At 38.9% G+C, this 22,584-nt stretch overlaps 1 protein-coding gene across 1 annotated transcript in view; it reads right to left on the bottom strand.

Annotated features, from left to right (window-relative positions):
• The window catches only part of enox1 (ecto-NOX disulfide-thiol exchanger 1), a 128,766-nt gene that overhangs the window by 49,263 nt on the left and 56,919 nt on the right, over positions 1-22,584 (bottom strand). The window lies entirely within an intron of this gene.

Genomic DNA, 22,584 nt, shown 5'->3' with positions numbered 1-22,584 from the left:
CTCACTTACTGAGAGGACAGACGCACGCTCCACTTGACTGTCGCGTCTCTCACCCTCTCTGTTTTCACATAATGATATTATCCTATATCCTCGCATGTGATTGGCAACAATATGGAGGGATTGGAGCCACTGTGTGAGAGCTGAGCAGCGAAAGGAAATTAAGTGAGGGTAGAAATGACTGAAAGATTATTAGGCTCTGTTTGAGTTTTGTTCAAAAAAAGAATGACTTCATATAGGAAAAAAAATAAATATCACATATGCAGGACACCTTAAACTAGTTTTTAATTAAGCAGCAAGGCAGAACAAAGTCGGGCCTGTATCAAGACACAGGGACTAAATCCCAATTCAACCAGACCCAGAACTGATCTGGAATTAAAACAGGACTACAACAGTTCAAAATCAGGACTACTTAGGACTTAACCAAGACGGAACCAGAATCAGAACTAGATGATAGTAGCACTGAAAATCATCATAGACCTGCACTACACTTATTTTTTAATTCTACCAAAGTACGCTATTTAGATTCTGAAAAGTTTATATAATTATTTAGCCTTGTTGTGCAAACAAGCCTGCATAAGTTAATAAATATAGAATTTGAAAAGTAACAAATGGTATCTAAAAGAAACAGGTACTAGATACATGTTCTGATGAGTTTTGGCAAACAACCATTTGACTAACATGTGTGTCTCACCTGCTCTTGTTCGATCTCTGTTCTGTCCTCATTCTCCATCTCCTCTCTGCTCCTCTCTCTCTCTCTCTTCCTCTCTCTCCCTCTTTGTGCTGACAATCAAGCCAAACACCAACATCATCAAATATACAGTTGAAACCAGATATTTACACACTCTTCAGATAAAAACACAAACACTTTTTAATTGTAACATCAAATCAGACTAAATGTTTATTTTTTTAGATTGATAAATATAAAAACATATTTGTTAACTTTAAGAGTAAAGAGAAAAACTATATGTATTTCTTAATTGCAAATGGCACCAAATTGTATTCAAAATTGAGCCACACTTATGGAGCTCCACAATTCTGTTCCTGGTGTTTTGGTTGACATCTTTTGATTTTCACATGTCACAGAAACAGGCTCTGTGTTTTGCCTTATATGCATCCACAGCTGTGCCACCAATTTACTCACATGGACTCTACTAACCTATCAGAAGCTTCTTAAGCTCAGAATGGAATGTCTGGAGTTTTCTTATTAATTAACAATAAACTTAGTGTATATGTTCTCCTAAATTTGATGAAAGGGATAAAAATAGACAGCTCTGTCTCTCTTTATTCTGTCATTAAACTAATTCAAAGATATTTCAACATTTATTTATCTAAAACAAAAGTTTACTCTAAATTAATGTTTAACAGTAAAAATAGTTTTTATGTTTTCTACCTAAAGTGTATGTAAATATCTGGTTTCATCTGTGAATATACTGCTGAGTATTGAAATTTCTCTTGTTTTGCATAGATATACTGAACAACATACAAAGCATAATATATAAAATAACATCTACCTGAGTTTTTCTTTGAAAGAAGCTTCTTATGTCCATTGTTGTGTTCATCAGTACACAATTGAAACCGATTTAGAGAGTTTGTTTAGCCGTGGAGGGTAACAACTGAAAATATGAAATGTAGGCTAAGACTCTCTAAAAAATCAGCATTGTTGTTCAACTTTTTATTTATCCATTTGTTGATTCACTCCGAAGAGCAAGTAACGCAACCAACTGATCAGTTTGATATCAATCTTTTGTGATACACCGTCATATTTACATTATTAGTTCAGTACGAATGATTTGCTTTGGTACCTGGTCAAACTTAAGCTCTCCTCTGTCTGCAGCAAACTCGCAGGCAGCAGCTTCTCCCCTCGCTCACATGCGTGCTGTGCTCAGTCGCCTAGTGCCTGAGCTCGGATCATACCAAAATTAGGGGAATTTTACGACGGTGCCCCATGCTTCTGAAAAAAATGACCCGGGCTTAAGCCCAGTAAGCCACCCCCGCTCCGCTAATGGTTGACTCAAACTCCGAACACTATGTCGATTTGAGAACGGAAGATCGAAACAGCGAGACCAAGACCGAGACAAGACAAAAGTCCGTCGAGACCAAGACAAGACCAAGACAAAAGTCCATCGAGACCAAGACCGAGACCAAGACAAAAGTCCGTCGAGACCAAGACGAGACCAAGACCACGTAAAAGTGGTCTCGAGACCAAGACCGGTCTCGAGACATCCAACTCTAGTTTCAACATATAAAGATGGCAATCGACAAAATGCCAAATGTAAGCAAACTTCCAAATGGGCCATGTCACGGTAGCTACTTCCATCTTTTATTTACAGTTTGTGTTTTTGTGTACAACAGCAACCAGAGTTAGTGGCACTCCAGTGGCATATTAGATGTGCTTTAATGAGGTCTGACTCTGCTGAGGTTCGTCTTTGGTGGGTTAATTAATGACCTATATGTTGGTGCTGGCATGTTTCCATCAGCCAGAACAGCAGAAAGATTTCCATTTCCTCGGTTTTTCACATGTTACACTGAGCTGCTGTTTAAATTATGAGAGCAGCAGTCAATAGAGGGAAAAGAAGCTCCTTGTGGCTGTAATTATCACTGACACATGTGAAAAATGACCCACATGTGCTTTGGACTCATTAAGCAGGTAATGTTTAAATCACCCAACAACAAGAATGATGGTTTCTATAAATATGTTGAAAAAAGGGTATGTCTCTTTAGAGAACTATAAAAGGTCGTCCTATCTCGAAGCTGCATTTGTCAGGAGTAGACTGTATCTTTGATGTAGGATTCAAAGTGTTTGACATGCTGAACACGTTGCTCTCACTCTCTCTCTGTCAGCCCACTCTGCTCTGCAGTAATCACCATTATTCACATCTGACACCAGGAAACCAGCTGAGCCCCGCAACACATCCTGCTTTAATTGAGACACAATCATATCGATGACTTTTCATTAATGACCGCACACTACGACGTGCGGTTGAGGCAGGCCGCGAGTTAAATTCCAAAATGTACACTTTTCCCGCTGCAGTCATAAATCTTAATTATAAATGTGATGATTGGACAATATTTGCAGTTTCAGTGAAAATGTTTGCCTTCACTGCAGGCCTCATCGGAACAGATCGGTTTTGTTTGTGTCACTGGCACGGTCTCAGCACTGAGGAGGCAGCCAATCAAATACCGCCGCACTGAAGATTTACATGTGTAGAGCCTATAGGACACGTGTTTAAAGTAAATGAAGACGGATGCTTCTCACATATCAGAGCACAAAGATGCACAGTCATTTCCAAAGAGACGAACCTTTAACCTAGACCTGAACTGATCCCTCAAACCACATCTTAACCTTCAAAGAGCCCGATGAAGGAATGAGGACCTGAGAAAAATGTCCTCACAAGGACAGAGGAACCTAAGCACACACACATCCTGCAGGCAGAATTAGGTCCCCGGCGATACGGAGGGGGGATTGTGGATGAAGCAAAGGCTTTTGACAGGCTGAGGAGGCTGCTTCGCTGCAGCATCGCAGGAAGTTCACAAGTTTAAGAATGATTTATCTTGCATAAAAAAGGCACTTAACACAATAGCGGTTTGGTTGCGAAGACGGCCTTGTCTCCAGCACCACCAGCAGAGTGCGTCACTGTATGGCAGGCTCTTGTAATGTGATACTGCGCTGTTTATGCTACACAGTTAGTCACAAATTAGACTTACATGTGTTTAAATGCTGCATATTATTTATGAAGCCAGCAGAAGTTACGTTTAAAAGTGTCCATAAAAGTCAATAAAATTTCAAATCACACAAAAGAAAAGTAACAACATCCACAAGGTTGACTGACACAAAACTGTGTGTGACATTAACAATCCCCAGATCCTAATGACTTTGGTTTGCTGCTCAGCAGGTAGTTCACAATCGCTTTTACAGCCTTTTCTCTGAAAGAGATGCGATGGTAGCGGTGAGAGTGAGTCAGATCAGTAAAGATGTTGATTGGATTGGATCCAGATCTCAAGCTTACCTGAATAAAACCAATTTTTGTTCCAGAGAGGCTTGAAAAGTGGGGATCAAGGAAAACACGTTTACAGTTATGGCAAAAAGTAACTACACCATCTTTTAATTTTAAGGTTTTAGATATCAGGACTCAACAAAAATCATCTGTTCCTATTAAAAATAGAGCCTCAGATGAACAACAACATGTGAAATATTACATTGTGTTTAGCTTCAAAATAAAGCTAAAATGCAGAAGCAGTCTATAAAAAAGTATTAAGTGATCATCAGCAGTGTGAGCACTCAACAAAAGCAGGGGTTTTGTCCATTTACTGGTCTGGACTTCAGGTTTGTTTCCACACAATCGTATGTAGGAGATACAAAGCATAGCCTTGCCAATCAGTCTGAGAAAAGTTGTCTGGCTAATTCCAAACAATTTGAAGTCCATTTAAAGTTACTGACAAGTGGAATATATATAAGACCAATCTTCCAAGCAAATTCACCCCAAGAACTACACATCAGGCTCTACAGGTCTCAGTTAGCAAGTTTTGTACAATTAAAAAAGACTGAACAAGCATGACTTGTTTGGAAGAACAGACATGACCAGAGTGGCCAGATGTTTGGTCATAATGAACAGCACCACGTTTGGCAAAAACCAAACTCAGCATCTCAGCACAAACACCTCACACACATTGTCAAGCTGGGCAGTGGAGGGGTGATTTAGGTTTGTTTTGCAGCTACAGGACCTCTGTCCCTTGCAGTCATAACTCACCCATGAACTCCTCTGTATACCAAATTATTCTACAGTCAAATGTGAGACTGTCTGTCTGACAGATACAGCTTGGCCAAACGGGACAATGATCTGAAGCTCAACAAAACCCAACTAAAATATTCTAGCAGAATATAAGAGGGTTGCACATAAACAAATGCTTACAAACCTCAATGAATTGAATCAACATTGTCGAGAAGAGTGGGCCAAAATTCCTCTGCAATAATGTGAGAAACTGATGAAATCAGAAAACAACCACTTCAAGCAACTTCAAGCTGTTCCTTCTAAAAGTGTTTCTGCAAGCTGTAGAATGATATTGTTTACTCTGTTTTAGTACTTCCTTTTTAGCACGACTTTACATGCTAACATCATCAGATATTGTCTTTCAATGAATACCATACCACTGTAACATGGTCTTCCACAGAGAGAGAGTTGCACTATGTTTCCTATCTTCTAAAAACAAACAGTTTTATAAGGTTTAGTTGTCATTAGTTATCTTACATTTAAGCCAGTGCAGTCATTGTCTGCTGAAAGCATTTTTACATTGTTGCTTTATTCAGAAAGGCATTTAATTTTTTGCAGTCTCAATGTTGACATATCAGCAGATATTAGGGCATGTATAGTTGGCTAGAGTTACAATGAAAAGGGAAACAAATATATATGTATATGTATTTTACAAACAGCAGCTTACAGTGAAGACAGTGCAAGACTCAACAACACCGTCTGTTCAATAATGATGCAAACTTTACCACATGTATTGCACAAAGTTCTCAGAATACTTTAAGCAGCAGTCAGTGCTGCAATCTATTTGAAAAAAAACAAACACATGGTGATATCAGTATCTGCCAACCGACATTGCAGATGGGCTCTACCAAAACACTGATTACACCTGCACCAGTAAAAGAATTACAACATGCAAGTTTACCTAACAATAACTAACCATAGTAATCAAGAATGAATATTAGGAGATGTGCTGAGTGGCTGATGTAAAAAGTTGAGGTGGCTTTAAAGGTGTTCCTGAGTTTGCATGAGCAAGATGGTGGCAGTGATGCAGAGAAATCTGTTTGATGGAGAGCTTCTGTAAAGTGTGACAAAGAGGCAGTCAGAGCTGCTATCATCTCCTTCTCTCTGCTTTCTCTGAGCAGCACATCACTTTAACACAAACACACAGACACACACACACAAACAAACACAAACACACTCTTTATCCAGGTAAGAATCACATGTTTAATGGGCCACAGCAGGCAGTTACTTGAAATCTACACAGAAGCAAACACCTCCAGCCATGTACCGTCTACAGCAACTGTCTCTTTTTTCAGCTGCTTGCTCGTTCGTCTCGACCCGCTTTGGCTAATCTGTCTAATTTTCTGTGTGCTGAATGCGAGCATGTGTCTGTTTGGAGATGTAATGTACCATCACAGCCTTGAAAACTACCTCATGTTTGATATGTTTTCTCAGGTGCCTGAAGGCTCAAGTGTTCTTTTTTTCTCTCTCACCAATAAATGGATGAAGTACTTAAAGTAATCTTATTCCGTACATGCCTCTAAGCCCTAAACAGTCTATTTTAAGTTTGTTATAGCTGCAAACATCATTTTCTGTTGAACAGCTAGACTGTATATCTATTATACAACAATATGTTTGTGCTGCAGTACTAACAAAGGATGATTGCTAGTGAGTTAAAGCACATATGTTACAAAGAAAGGATTCAGACAAAACCAGCACTTGCACTAAAGTACAGTGAATAATACCAAGTAATATCAATTCAAGTCAGTTACATTTCATCTGTATATCATAACGGCTATGCTCTGAATCTGATCTGGCACTTTGATGTTGCTAGCTTGCTAGCAAGTTAGCATTTAGCTAAGCAGCCTTACAGAGTTGCTGGTCACGTCTGTCATAAATATGTGAAAGAAGTTCCCATATTGAAGCTAAAATTAAGTGTAAACCAAACTTATTAACATAGAATTTGCTTTGAAAAACCTCCAAATGTTGTAATTGCTGTTACAAGTCTGCCAAAACCTTCAGCCCTCATTGCCTTCCTTCTTTTTTGCGTATCCATCCGTCCACTGCTTCCTTCTTCTGACAGTCGACAGGTCCACGCCAAACTCTGCTGTGCGTTTCTGCTCACTTTCACGCACCATGAAATATTCACAGCTGAATGCATGTCCTGTTTATTATTCATGAGCTCACTTGATCTCAGCATCATTCACACACAGCTCATGGTGGAGCTGCTTGTGAATGATCACACTCTCATATTTGCATATTAAGGAGTGTTCAGGTTGGTGTAAAACAAAGTTAAATGTGCAAAGAACTTGGCAGTCACTGGAGTCACTAAAGCTATTCTTAACAGTGAGCTTCTGATTTAGAGCCAGTTAACCCTTGTTGGTGCTTCTGGCAAAGGGAAGGAGCAGATGTGCACATTTTTACTTTGCAGTTAAGCTACTAAATGGTCACAGTTTTGCATATTTACTGAACATATTATAGTTCACAGGATCAGTTTCTGACAGAAATGTATAAAAAGTTGATGATTTACAGGCAAACTTTACCAGATATGGATTTTTCTGAGTGGATTGTGACCGTTCCTGAACATTAAAATATGTGTGTGCAGAAGTATACGCAGTATAAAGAGAACCTAAATTTGAATCCTTCAGTATTTTTTTTTTCCAAAAAAGATCTAAAGAGTAAAAGTGAAGCATAAACCCAAGAACTACAACATACTAAAGAGCTCACACTCTCTGGGCTTTTATAGAGGATGATTGCAAGATAGTTCATAATAAATGACAAACTCACAGGATTCAAAATTTTGATTTCAAACATGAAGTGAGTAGTAACAGAATTTCTAGGACTCCACGCTCAAATGCTTCTTTTACACTCATTTTTGTTGTGGTTTAACTTTTTGCCTTGCTTTTGTTTTAGTCATCATTCAGAAACAGATGCTATCGAGTATTCTGTGCCACTGAGTACTGATTAACTGACCAATCATCATGCGCTAGTAAGAGTATATTTTAAAAATTTAGAAAGAACTTGCCTGCACAATACCCACCACTACTGCTACAAGTTTGAAGTTAACTTCAGTTCTGAAAGTTTGGGCAATCTCCCAGGAATCTGTCCTTTTTTTGAGGATATGATTGTTATTCCCTACACTGACGTGGTGACTGGTATTGTCCCACTCCCCGCTACTGTTTAACTACAAATCACAGTAGCCAATCACAGTAGCTGTGGACTGCATTTCCAGGGTGGCATGCCAGGTTACGGTGTAGGGTTTAGGAGAGGTTTAAGGACAAAGATGATCGTTCTCACAATTAACCTACAGGAAAAGGCAAAAATAAGTAGCATCAGCAGCTGAGAAATATGTTGGCGCTCTTTAAAGTGCGACACACGTGTTCTTAATTGGTCTCCAGTGGTGGTCAGGATGGCCGTCTTTAAAAAAAATGACCCATAAATCAGAATAAATCTCAGCTCCTTTTAGACACAAAGTGTTCCAGTTCTTTTAAAATGTGTTGTGGGACCTTCCACACATTCCACACATTAATGGAGCATGGCAACAGTCCACGATGAAAGTCTGCAACCACTCAGTCTTCAAAGCCACCGTGTTTCTGAGGATGTCCCGTTCTCAACCGACCACCAATAAATGATAGTAAATACTAAAAGACTGACTGTCTCCTTCAGCATGAGCACAATTTCCTGTAAAGCTCCACATTCTTCAAAATGTGAAATAAAGAATTTTAAACTGAAATGGTTTTATTTCACATCATGACTCCACACTCACTGCATTTGATTGCAGCAGTGAACAGATGAAGGGTTCGTGTCAAGGGAGTCATGCTTCACTTCACCCACACAGCCCAGCACACACTGTATTTCTGTGGTTACAGTGCACAGTGCTGCGTGTAACACTAGCCTAAAAATACAGTTCCTGAAGGCAGCTGTCATGCAGTGGTTACAGACAAAGATATGTGCTGAATTACAAAATTGTGAATGAAACATAACTGAAAATGTCAAATGGTTAAAGATCACCAGGCAGGTGACTAAATAAGCATGTTACTTACTAGCACCATCATATAAAATCAATACATTATTTTACTGATTCAGTTTTAATGGAAATTGTCTCCAAACTTTAAAAACACAACACATGACAAATATATCCTGCCTACCAGTTGATCAATGTTCACTTTTAATGGTGTCCTGATGAGTTTTTAATAGTTTGTTGTACAGCAACAGAGCTTTGCATTACAGAGGCAGTGATTTAAAGACGGTTGCTGCTGATGTATTAATAGTCAACATGCTGGAATCAGTCTGATTCACATTAAAGGACAGAAGACAGAGAGCGCTTCAATCCAGGAGAACAATGGCAACTTTTATCTCCACGTTTCTTTGAACAGCCTTAAACTGTGGCCTGGTGATATTTTAACATTCATTAGTGCTAACACCAAATACAGGTGCGATTTATTTTGTTTTCTTCATTACATTTTTAGTGAAATTAATAAACCTTTTCTAGCCAAGCAGTAACCTCCTGGATCCAAAAGATTGAGCCAACATAGAAGTGCCAAAAACTGCAATTCCTCCATGGCCATTTGAGAGCCTCTTAAAAAGCAAGTGAGCTTGCATAGATGCAAGACACAGAACTTCATGGAAAAATGATTCCGATACAAAAAAAGGTTTCTCTGTAGCTAAATTCCCTCTTCATACCTGTAATAGGAAGACCCTTCCAGGCTGGAAGGGACAGGGACAAAGATATGACATTACCCAAAGCCTCCAGAGGATTGGGCCCCTGTTAGAATCTAGTCCTCTCTGTCTCTCACTGTAACTCCTCATCAATCAAGGACCTGGTCAAAACTGCCACACTGAAGCTCAGCCAAAACTGCAAAATATCACCAGTCAGATGCTTTTCATAAAAGATAAGTATCTGACTGATACGCCACTAATACGCCACACAGTACTCGTGATCCCAGTATCCGCTGATGGCATTGCCAAAAACATTACAATAGAAAAAACAAGCGTACTCAAACTGCAGAGCTAATAATTCCAATCTAATAACTCTTGTTATATTCCAGCCACAGGCTGTATTAGGCTGGCTTGTCCTTCCTAATGAATGATTTTATTACAAACAATGATCTGGATTTTATGTTCCTAAACGAAACCTGGTTACATGAAAACAACAGTTCTACGGTTATTATTGAATCAGCTACTCCAAACTTCCTTTTTATAAGTGAGGCTAGAACACACAAAAAAGCAGGAGGAGTGGGCACTGTATGCAAAAATGGCCACCACCACAAAGAGCTGTCATATGGCATATCAAACATTTGACTGTCTGAACATTTGAATCTATAAAATATAATGAAAATTAAAGGATGAGCTTTAAAGAAAACCTCTTCATGTGTATATTTTTGCTGATTTTATTGCAACACTGTCTACTGTTACAGCGTCTTTACAGGTAGGATTTTCAAACCGATGCCATAGGTGCATCTCCTGAAAATCTCAGATAAGTTTAAAGATTGGTGACCTTGAAATTAAGGTGAAGGTCAGATGTCAGGTTTACTGAAAATCTTCTGAATGCAAGTTGATGCAAACACATCAGTTTGCATTCACAATTAGTGAAATATAATCAGTGTTTGAGCAAGTGTACTGTCATGACAATGCAGGTAAGAATACATTATGATTAGAGGAGCATTCATACATTAAGGCTTAACAAATGATGTTATAAAATAAGTCCTGTCTTGTGACACAGGTGTTTCAGGGGTGACCCAGCAGGTCTAGAACTTAAACTTCCAGGGGATTTGTGTCACTTAAAGATTCTACTACTCATATGGAATAAACTTCCTGATCAGCTAAAACTGTTAACAGGGCCATAATATAGAGGACGAGGTCCTCCCACAGTTTTGACATTGCTTGGTGGATTGGTGGTGATTATCCTATCTAGAGAAGACCCTGTTGTTTGTTGTTATATTTAAGCTTTATACGATTGTTTTTCTCTTCCTATCCTTCTGTAAAGCACTCTGAATGAGTGTCTGAATAGTGTTATACAAATAACCGTGACTTGAAGGCTAATTAGCCGGTATCTTTTTGTACATTTGCACCTGTACATTTTGTGGATGCAGTTTGCTGACTAAGGCCTCTAGGGTTGGCAATCAGAATGCTAATACTGAGGCTTTAAAATCCAGAGTCCAAAAACAAATTATGTCACCATGGCTACGCCTATCCTTTATATGCAGACTGTGTTTCCTGCAGATCCTACAACACCATGTCATCAATACAGGGTTTGAAGGTTTTTGGCTCAGTTGCCCAGCCATAATAATTCAGTTCCAGTCAAAGTGCATCAGCTCTTTCTACCTGCCTCGTTCCCTCCATCAAACACACTGACTGTAAGAACTGACTCTTAAATTGGTAAAGTGTGAAAACACACGTTTCACACCACATCCTTCACGTGCACACAAAAATATGCAAGGACACTCCTATCTGCACTAAGCTCATCTGCACCATTACACATCACTTTTAACCAATAAATATTGGATCGAGCACAGAGTGTGCTGTCTACTTCACACATTCTGTGAGCGGCCCTTTATAATTCTTTATGAATATGCATGACACATGGTATATAGCAGCATCCTCATGAGGAACGGTCTGTATCTATGGAAACACCAACAGATCAAGAACTCATGAAACTGGTTTAGCTGATACAAAGCTGCTACATGTGCGATACTACCCAGCTTCATGTGGCAGAGGAAGTTTATACAGTAAAAAAAAGCTTGCGCAATGGCTTCTGTCAGAAGCAGCATCAGCAAAGGTGGGTGCATAAGCCTGCGGATTAGTAAGAGGTCACAAATTTCCCTGCTGCCTTTCAGAAGCCACTCTTTAGAAGACTCACAGATCCACAGCAATATGCATGACATATAGTGATTCTTTGCCTCATCTGCTGTGTAACTGTCAGCTGGGTAAAATGTTTCTTTTTTTCCTGTCATCAAACTCTTTGCCTTCCTTCTGCTGCTTCTCCTATCAGCTTAACACCAAATTCCATCATTTCTAAACCGCCCCAGCCACCCTCTTTACCCTATATTTACACAAGTGTTGTATGTTCTATGTCCACGAGAATTCAAAGGTCTGAGTGCTTTAAATTCACCGGAGGCTCCGTACATCCTGTTGTGACGTCCTCAGTTTGACACATCCTCAGAGCACAGTCAAGCGACTGGCAAACAGGGTAAAGAGGAATTAGAACACGCTAATTCCTGCTATCTGTGTGGGCGTCTGATTTATGGGGTCATTTAGTTATTCAAATGTGGCTTTCACTGTGGGCAGTTTTCAATACGATTCTGCAAAGGTCCTGACCTGCCAAGCAGACAAACACATTTATAAAATCTCGCAGTGAGTGAGCAATGACTAGAAACTCAAATGTCAATAACGGCGAGCAGGTGCAGCTCCTGCTCCCTGAGATTTGACGCTTTACTCTCCTTCTACTAAAAATAACTGACAGAAAGCGAGAAACTGTACACGTTCCTCAAGGTTGTACATCTGCCTACGGTTGCACACAGGTAAACAGTGGAAAGCAAAAGATGGGCTGGATTTGGTGACATGTAATATTAAAACCACCGACTATTGTCTGAGATTGATTTAAATCTTTAATGGCTTTTAAAGGCTACAGTAGCTGCAGTCTACCAGGTGGTTATCAGGGCTGATAACTATAGAACTGTAACTCTTTGCACTTATTTGTGAACAACAAACCATCAACAGATTTTGTCATTACATTTGAGGACTCACTGGTTAATTATTCATTTTTGTCTAAAAGTATAATGTCAGGTAATCCACAAGGTCTGACACGTTCACATCCAAAAGACATCTCTGGTTTGAATCACTGTCATTTCGATCTTCCCGTCTGCCCACCCTTAGTACTCTTCAATGTATTCAGCAAAGAGCGTAAAGAGACTAATCTATGGACGGAGTGCAGGGCCTGCCATTTCCAGTGTGACTGGGACTCCCTCTTTACCCTTCAACTGAGAGACAGGGTCATGGCCCAGATATCAGTCAGCACTCGCTGCAGCAAATTACTTCTAATAAAGCCTTTAGAAAGGCACCATTAAACACAGCGACAGAGAGAGAGTGAGGGAGAGAGACGGGCTGCAGTCGTGGCAGCAAATCCAATCAGCTCCAATCAAATCATTGTCCAGCGAAACAGGCCAGCTAAGACCCCGTAATGACGACCAAATAAAAGGGAGCATTTTGCATTTAACATCTGAATAGCCATCAGTGTATAAACGGCTGAAAAAGAAAACATCTTGGCAGGTTTTCCGCGGCTTATCAAAGAGCACAGAGCCTTTCCTCTCTGTTCGGAGACATGACTTAGAAAGAGAGAAACATTTATGCAAACCCATTTAGCTGATTAAACAGCCGAATACGACTCTAACACAGCTTTAATAAAGCATTAGTCAATTAAACCACCACCAGCATAGACTGACAAATATTGGTTACTTTTATAAGTACATTAATGCTGCATTTAAATTGAATAAATGCAAAATTATATCACCGATCATTACTCGACACAAACCTTCCAAAAAATTGTTCTTTATGTGCATATTGAGCCACACTAAAGCTCCTCGCAGTTACATCAGTGTTTGTTTTCTTCCTGCTTTCACTGTCTCCTTTTCCTCCACATTCATTATCACTTGATCAGGTTACTGCCCTGTAGTAAGACTCATAATGAGCCAGTGCCTAAAATTAGCTGTGAAAAGGCTGCATCAGAAATGGGACAAATAGCAATTAACGGCTGATGCGGAGGCCAGCTCCACAAACTGAAGGCCGTGGACAGGTCGCAACAAAACACTAATTTTCTTTTCTGGCTGTGTGTCACATGCTGATTGGCTGCTCCTTTGAGTTCTTGTGTTATGAATATGTTGCTGCCCCGAGCATCAACCAGGTCTACACTGTTTGTAAAACTGTTCATATCTACTTCTTCACATTTAGTTTTTTCAGCTTTTATTTTTTAGCCATGTGCTGAACGCTGTTTAGTGCGACTCCTATCTTTTGAAAGGAAGAGTCGTGTGAAAACTGCACACACTTTATTCTGTGGAGGAAAAATTTCAGATATTCAAACAGTTATGAGATAAAATGGATTTACTTTTTCAGATTTTGCAATTTAGAAAACTTTTTCCTGATAATATTCCGTAGCTGTCACGATCCTGGGTCTTATAACCTAGTGTTTTGAGTTTTAGTTTATTTTGATGTTTATATGGTTAAGCTCATTAGGTTTTCTAGTTCATTCGTTATTAGATTCCCCTTGTGTCTTCCAACCCCTGTTAAGTCTCCCTTGCCCTTCATGTGTTTCATGTCTGTGTCTTATGTTGTCAAGTTCAGGTTGTCATGTCTGCCTCTCATTATATTTCCTGTTTTATTTTGAAGAGGTCCTGTGTTCCTATGTTCAGTGTTTTTAGTTTTACTCTCCCCTTGTGACGTCGTTATGTTCATGTGTGTCAGCTGTTTCCCCATGTGCTCCCACTTCCCTCATTAGCCTCCTGTGTGTATTTTGTCCTTGTGTTTTCAGTCATTCCTTGTCAGGTCGTCTGCTCATCCACGTCATGACTTCGGGTATCCATGTCAGTTCACCATGTTTTAGGTTTAGTTCACCCAGTTTAGGTTATTGTTTAGTTTCACCCATCCCCTTTGTTTGTACCTTGTTTCCCAGCCTTAATAAACGGCTTGTTTTTTGTTAATCCACGTCACGTTCTGTTTTTGGTCTGCGTTTGAGTCCTCTTTTGCAAACACATACAGCCTGCCTTAGCCAGACTGTGACAGTAGCCAGAGGAGCATTAATTTTTATGGATGTGAATGCCTTGGGTGCTTAGTCTCTCTTTGTGACTAACCAGCTTTTTCTTTTCTGTGTATGTCAGCCCTTCTAGAGGACTGTCTGCAATCACTCTCAGACAAACTGGCAAAGGTTTCTAAGTAACTGTTGCCTAATTTATAAATGCAGACAGATTGCCAACATTGCAAACTGAGTCAGTCTGATGAGGATCTCAACTCAACTGGTTGTATTCAGTTAAAGGTGGCGGTGATTTTGGCTGTGGCTCAGGAGGTAGAGCAGGTTGTTCACTACTTGAAAAGTCAACGGGTCTGTCCGTGGCTCCAGCCTACACCACACCTTTGGACAAGATACTGAGTTGTAGTTGGAGTGTGAATGTTATATAGATGTAGGCATAGAAAAAGTTGTGTGAATGAGGCTTGTAGTCCTTTTCAGTGTTTAAACAGAGTAGAAATATAGGATTAACTAAAGGTGGCAGCTTTACTGCTGATGCTCAAAAATACAAAAACTCAGGCAAGGAAAAAACTAGTGACATGACACAGGAAACTAAGGAACTAGGATACTTGGAAATCATACAGAGGAGAGGATACGACAAAGGATGAATGCAAACTGAGGGTTTAAACACACGAGAAGAGATCAGGGCAGAGTGAAGCCACCTGGGTGACACAGCTGAACAGAATCTAGCTAATGAGACAGGGGAAGGAAAACTGAACTTAATTCACGTGCGATATCAAAAATAAAACAGGAAATAACTGAGACCAGGACTAAGATATATAAACTTGACACAAAGATAGAAATAGAAAACAGAGACAAGACTGGACAGACAGAACAGAAATACCAAAACTAAGTGATCAGAGAACTAACTGCACAGAAATCAGGAATCATCACAAACCCAGGAACGGAAATATAACCAGAAGAATAAATAGTACAGAATACAGAACCAAAGTACAAGATTATCAAAAACACAAAACTAGAAAGCCCCAAATATCCCAGAACTCAAGACGCTGGGACTTTGATTATCATAAGAAAAGCTCTAAATGTTTATATTCCTATATAAAAGCAAGATTGCTAAGTGCCTGTGTCATTTGAATTTCTCTTTCATATATATGAGGTTCTCTGAATATAAATAGTTAATGGGAATTTATGATTTATTACAGTTAATCCCCATGTTATCACAAACAGATGACATGTAATTGCCAACCTTACAGCATTCAACCGCAAACTGATAGCAGACTCAGTCTGTCTTATTGCCATGTTATTACATAAGACTTGGCCCCCGTCTTCCAAGCAACTATTTCAACTAAGTCCATTGAACATATTAAGATAATTTCAGGTCATGCTATGGTTTCCAACCACTGTTTTCTCTACTCAGACTGTAGCCTTAAAGGGCAAACAGGCTGTTAATCAGGCTGGCTGTGTTTCAACATAAGCAGCATGTTCTGTGATCATTTGTGAATGTAACAGCACTGCATCCTTCGCCTGTTGACAGTTTTATGTTCATGTGGTTAAATGTGAGAACTGTTTGTGTGTCTGCAAGTTTCAAATAAAGATCATTTGTGGCTTTTGAGCCTGTCAAGATAAACTGAATTATTTAAGGACTATATTCCCATTTACAGGTTGCCCAAAGAGTTAAAGCAAAAGAACCAATATTTGAAAACCTATTTTCAGAACCTTTAGTTAGACTTATCTAGGGACACGTCGTATGCAACTCTTCCTCCCCCATTTCCTGTCTTCTTTTCAAACATCTTCTGTCCTAGAGAGACAAAAGTGTAAAAAAAAATCTGCATATTTTCTTTCCACCTCTCCTGAAATTAAAATAATGTCAGGCTGACTGAGTGCAGTGATTCTAAGACTAAGTTTATGCACTTGCAGTGAATAAACTGCAACTTCACTATAACCTCTTCAGCAAAAGATATTTTACATAAGAATGATACCACAGATTTTCCAACTAATCCTTTAAAAAATTTAGAACTGCAGTGTTTGGCTGATCAATGAATCATGGTTACAAAGTGTCAACCAGTGAATTGATTCTGGTTCCCCGTGTCTTCTGTGACTGCACACATAACGTCTTTGTTCTCTGAGCAGACATTTATAGAGGTAACCTTGTACTCTGGGTAAAGAGCATGGCCATTTTTTCATCATTTACTGATGCTATAGAACAAACAATTATAACTGGCATATCAATCAATCTGTGGTGGCTGATTATGGTGCAAAACCAGAACACACGCTAGAACACAAGTACCATGAAAAAGTAAGATTGTAAATTCAGTCACAAACTATGAGATAATAACAGCTAAAGTCCAAACGTGTCATCATTATCCGTAAAAGTGCACAGGCTATCAGATGAACCTCACCAAGCTAATGTACAGTTTGTGTCATCTGGCAGGGCTGCATTACTGAGAGCGCTCCATGCATCTCAGTTACAACGCTGCAGCTCTTTAGTCTGTGAATCAATCCACCGTGGATTGCTTAAAATTCAAGCAATGCTATTAGCGCGACTCCGGCTCCTGTTTCGAATCCATTTAATCCACTTAGGGCCTGAGAGGCAGCAGGAAGGGAGGTGGGGTGGTTCAATACAGCTGGCAGTCAGCAAAAGAAAGAAAGAAAGAAAGAAATGGGACAGATAGATGCAACCTGACATGTGTGTGACTAATGAGAACATGCTGATCGACACTTAAAACAGGCAACATGTCAGGATTTTATCTGTACTACGTCTTTCAGAGTCATCCTTTGGAGCGGCATCACGATATCTGAATCTCAAGTCTCCTCGCACGTCTAGCTGAACTTGTGATCCCATGATTAGTAGTTCCAGAATACAACAGTGACTCCAACTCCACATTAAAGTTGTATACCTCTGCACCCTGCAGTTTGTCTCCAATTTTGTTATCACATGCTATTATTACACGCGAATGGGACAAACTCAAGTTTCATAACGGTCAGTGTGACGCTGGAGTAACGGTTAGGACCTCACTCTGCGGAGCTCCCTGATGCCGCCGCATTGGGAAAACCACCGTCCTGTAATCTATAAATCTGTTCTCCATATATGAGTGTTTTTCACTCATTCACAACCTTAAGACTGCTTTTCTTTTTAATCTCAATCCAACAGTGGCGTGCTTTCTACTGCCACAGTTTGTGTTACATAACCTGGCTGAAGCTGCACCTGAGCAGGTAGCCAGCATGCTAAATGGACTGCTATTTATATACAGCTTTTTTAGGCTTCGCGAATACTCAAAGCACCACAGGCCACATTTACCCCATTTTGTATCACATGCAGACCGAGAGCTGAAAATAAAAAGAAAAATGACCTTCAGATTAGTGGATGACCAACATCAGCAACGGTAACCGCTTTTCAACAGTCTGGCATTCATATTCAGAACAAGAGATGACTTCGGTTTCTAAAACTGGGATGTTATGTCCACATATACAGGATACATACACAGGATACTGTTAAAGCCTGTTAAAAGTAGAAGCAGCAAGTCTGGGCTGGTTGTGTTCCTGCATGGGAATACTTTATATTCTATGAATGTGAACACAAACAGCTGAATTATGAGTGGACACAATCATTTGCTGTGACACTCTGGAGCTTGTTAGAGGTGGGAAAGAATGGCAGCCAACAAATCAATGTTTCTCACATGATGAAGTGACAGAGGAAGAAATAAATCAACCACACAGCATTAAGACCTGGACATGAATCCACACTGTTCACTCCAGGTCATAAATGTGCACAAAATCAGAAACAACAACAAGATTTATGTCAATTCATCTCACATAGTTTATCCTTCCAAATAGATTTTATAAACAAGTTTACTTTCTTTTGGTAAGGTCCAAAACAGCCATAATTCAAAGATTTAAAAAAAATCTTTTGTTTATTATTAAGTAAGTTCTCAAAAATAATGACATATAATTGCTCTTCTTTAGAAAATTAGTATTTTTTCTTCAAAATATATTTATTTTGACAATCTGGAGAAAAGGTTAGACAAACAGTGGCTGATTTCTTCAGCCTTTGACTTGACACTGGCCAGCTCAGGACAGTAATGAGATGCCAGCTACAGTGTGAGGTCAAACAAAAGACGAAATACAGTGGGTGAATTCTGCACACTCTGAACTGGAGCTTGTTCTGAACCAAAACCAGAATGATAAAAAAAAAAAATCATTAAATGATTTGTGAAAATAACTGAATCTGAATAAAACTTAAAAATAAATCAACGATAACCTCCGCCCACTGTCTCTATCACAGCCACAACATTTGGGTAGAACGGTTCTTCATTAGGTACAAAACAATGCTCATATAGTGACTCACACACACTTATATATACATTCACATCCAAACACAGGTCGAATTCAATCATTCAAACAGAGAGTGCTGAACACATGTGTACTCTGAATAAAACTCTAACTTTGCTGGAGGACTAAAACTCTGCAATGTCAAGGTGTCTTGAGATGATACACAGATGATACACTCACTGCTGTCTGTTTACATTGCCTGACACACACACACACACACACACACACACACACACACACACACACACACACACACACACACACACACACACAAACACGCAGTAACACTAGGTGTGCCAGCGATTGGTGTATTTGATGATGGTAATGATGAGTGATTACCCTGCTCAGCTGAGCAGGAGACAAACTGACTCCACAAACACAAAACTCTTCAGACTCTCTCTACGTGACAATCCAGTTTGTTCACTTCACAGTAAGTTGTGAAGTATCCACCAATCATATGATGCAACTTTATGCGTGCTGAAGGAAGGAGTTATTTTTGTATGGCAACACCTGAAGTAATACTGGTGGGCCTGGAAAAAAAAAACCAGAACAAAACACTTTCTTTGAGTCCAGAATTCATATTTAGATCGAGGTTTCTAAATCCCTGGTTACCTACCTACACATTTTGTTTAGTGAGATAAAGCTGATGTTGGCTATAAACAAACTATACCACAGTTGTATAACTTCAGCATCACTGACATTAAGTTCCAGTGTTTATACATAAACACAATCTCTGCAGGTACATTTAGCCACTTGTTAGCAAATACCTTCTCTGGGAAAAGCTTTAACCTCCTAGGACCTGGCGTCCACGTATGTGGACGTCACATTTTGGCTTGTCTAGACCAAAATACTACATTTTGCTCTACAAGAACCTGCTATCCGCTTACGAGGACATTATACTGCCACTGTTCTATCAAAATTTAAAACGAATGTCCTTATATGTGGATCTCATTATTTTTTAGAAACAAAAATCAGGTAAAAAAAAATCTGGTTCTGGTTCTTTGTTTTTACATTCATCAGGTCCCAATCAGCCCAAAGAGGAAAGAGCAAAGTTGGGGTCTTAGGAGGTTAAAATGAATAAACATTGTATTTATTTTGTCGTAATAATATCACAATGTATAATTTTATAAAATATTATACCGTCCAAAAATGCATGGGGAATATCCAAATTATTTATTTTATTCTGTTGAATACACATGAAAATGTCTATTGATTTTCATGGGTTTGAAAAAAAGCGAAGCGAATGGATGGATGGATTAATATCACAATGTATAATTTTATAAAATATTATAAAAATATAATATAATATTTATTTTATTCTGTTGAATAACATGAAAATGTCTATTGATTTTCATGTTTAAAAGCCCATTAAAAATAACTATAATAATAATAATCATTGACTGCGGGTTGTGTTTCTGTATCGTTAACAAGCACAAAACTCCGCTTATAAATGACAGCACGACACTTTTATATTCTGATGTGCTACGTGAACACTTTGTAAATTTGTACTTAGTTTTACTTTTTGTCCATCGCCTCTTCAAATGATTTAGGCAATCTTGGAATAGTCTTTTCCAAGAAATTGCTAGTCTCAGTTTAAAAAATGGAAAATTAACTGAGTTTTCTACACCCATCCATCCACCCTGAGCTCCTCCCTATACTGACTTGTGCCTCCATAACAACGTCACCTGATTTCCTTGTTTGCTCCATAATAACTTCATCTACTTGAAGGTTTTTTTTATTAGGATGACATCAAATTAGATTTTGACAGAGAGTATAGTGTTTACATATGCACAGCACACCATGGCAGTGCCACACATCGTCACACACATCCCCGGGGCAGTGAGTTTTAAATGTCACAGGTCTGTGTTTGTGTGTGTTTAGGTGTGTGTTACAGTGTGTATGTCGATGTGTGGGTGGCAGAGCCTCCAGCAGGCGACAGCGCTGAGTCACAAAAAATGACCAGATGGTGAAAGAGAAAGAGAGAAGCGAGGGTAAACGGTAACAGAGAGAGAGAGAGAGAGTACAAGGTAAACACAGACAGAGGAGAGAGAGAGGAAGGGAGAAGCGAAGCAAAAGAGAGAGCTTCTGACAGAGGGAGAAGGAGTGTTTTGTAGCTAGCATTCCTCCAGCCGTGACTGCTCTCTGCATTTTAAACACCTTCCCTTCTGTCGCTGACAGATCGAGCTCTGCAGGACGGACCAATTAGCATCACGCACACACACGACACGAGGGCACAAACACAGAGTGTATAGCAGGGAAATAAATCTCTGCTACGATGTTTACTTTTGTATCTATGAAAGATGGGAAGGCCTGTCCACATTTTGACCACAGACGACAAGAGCCATACTTATGATTAATGTTCCTGTAAAAATCAACAAACCCTAATCACAAACACAGAATGACAAAAAAATACAATGTAATAAACAAAGCAGTTGCATGTAACAATGTTCTTTGTCTTTTTTACAGATAACAAAGGACCCATTGCATGTTCTAACAGCTATTAGTGAAGACAAAGAAATTAAAACTAAGAACTGTACGGTTCTAACATCTTAATAGGGAACTAATATGTGTCCAATATAAAGAGTGATGCATGAGTGATTTGTGAGTGAGCAAGGGACACAAATCTAGGGTCATTTTAAGCTCATGGGAGGTTGATCCAGAGAATTATTAGTAAAACTGACTAAGTGTTTAAAATAAAATTGCTTATTCAAATTTATTCGTATGTTGGCTATTTTGTACAAGTGGTTGGAGACTATACATTAGGAATAAAAGAATATTTTTTTTCTGTTTATTAGCCCTGCAATAGACTGGAAACTATCAAACAGTCCAGGGTGCACCCCACATTTACCCTCTAACCCTGAATTGTATAAGTGGAAGAAACATGATGGACGAAAGGAAGATGTTGCCTTTTTTCCCCCTATTGTTTACAACTCATATAATAACTTGTAATGGATATTTTTACTTTATTTTTTAAATTCTTATTTTAAATATCTCCATAATAATACTTCATGTACTTTAAGTTCCTTAAAATATAGTCCACATATTCTAAATATATACTATTCTATGTATACTATATAGCAGCAGTCCCCAACCTTTTTTGCGCCACGGACAATATTTTCACGGACCAGCCTTTAAGGTGTCGCGGATAAATAGAACACAATAAATCATACGACCAAGACAAAAACTGTGGTATTTTGTAAATATAACAATAAACGTGAACGTGAATTAAGCTGGGTCTGTCTGTCAGGTTATATCTCAGGACAGGGGTTTAAGCAGTAATGCTTATTAGGTCTGATTAGTGCTACTGTATACTTCCACTTTATCAAGCCAATTGCTTCACATGGTTGGGGAATTACTATATAGTTATTAAGTGGGTGTTCTGTCAGGTTATATTCAGGACCTATCAATGCTTATCACATTCCACTTTATCTACATTGATCTAATTGCTTATATATATCATACATATTCCTACAATCTAATTGCTTATATATACATACATTCCTACAAGTGTCTTTTTTTATTTTTCAATCCATAGAAGATGTGTTGGCATAAATAAAAGTTTGAGGAAAAGAGACAGTCTAAATTTGCACTGGAACAAGATTTTAAAAGAGAAGAAAGAAGAAGAAATAAATAAAAAAGAAGGAGCGAAATAACGATGGCAGAATTAGAAAATTAATGGAAACTGAATCCTGTGTGTGTGTGTGTGTGTGTGTGTGTGTGTGTAAGCACAGCCTTGTATTATATTCATGCTAAATGGGCTGATTGACAGAA

This window comes from Oreochromis aureus, linkage group 16 (assembly GCF_013358895.1).
Source record: "Oreochromis aureus strain Israel breed Guangdong linkage group 16, ZZ_aureus, whole genome shotgun sequence".
Lineage (NCBI taxonomy): Eukaryota > Metazoa > Chordata > Actinopteri > Cichliformes > Cichlidae > Oreochromis > Oreochromis aureus.
Note: the sequence above shows the minus strand (reverse complement) of the source record. Positions and strands in the feature narration are given on the sequence as shown.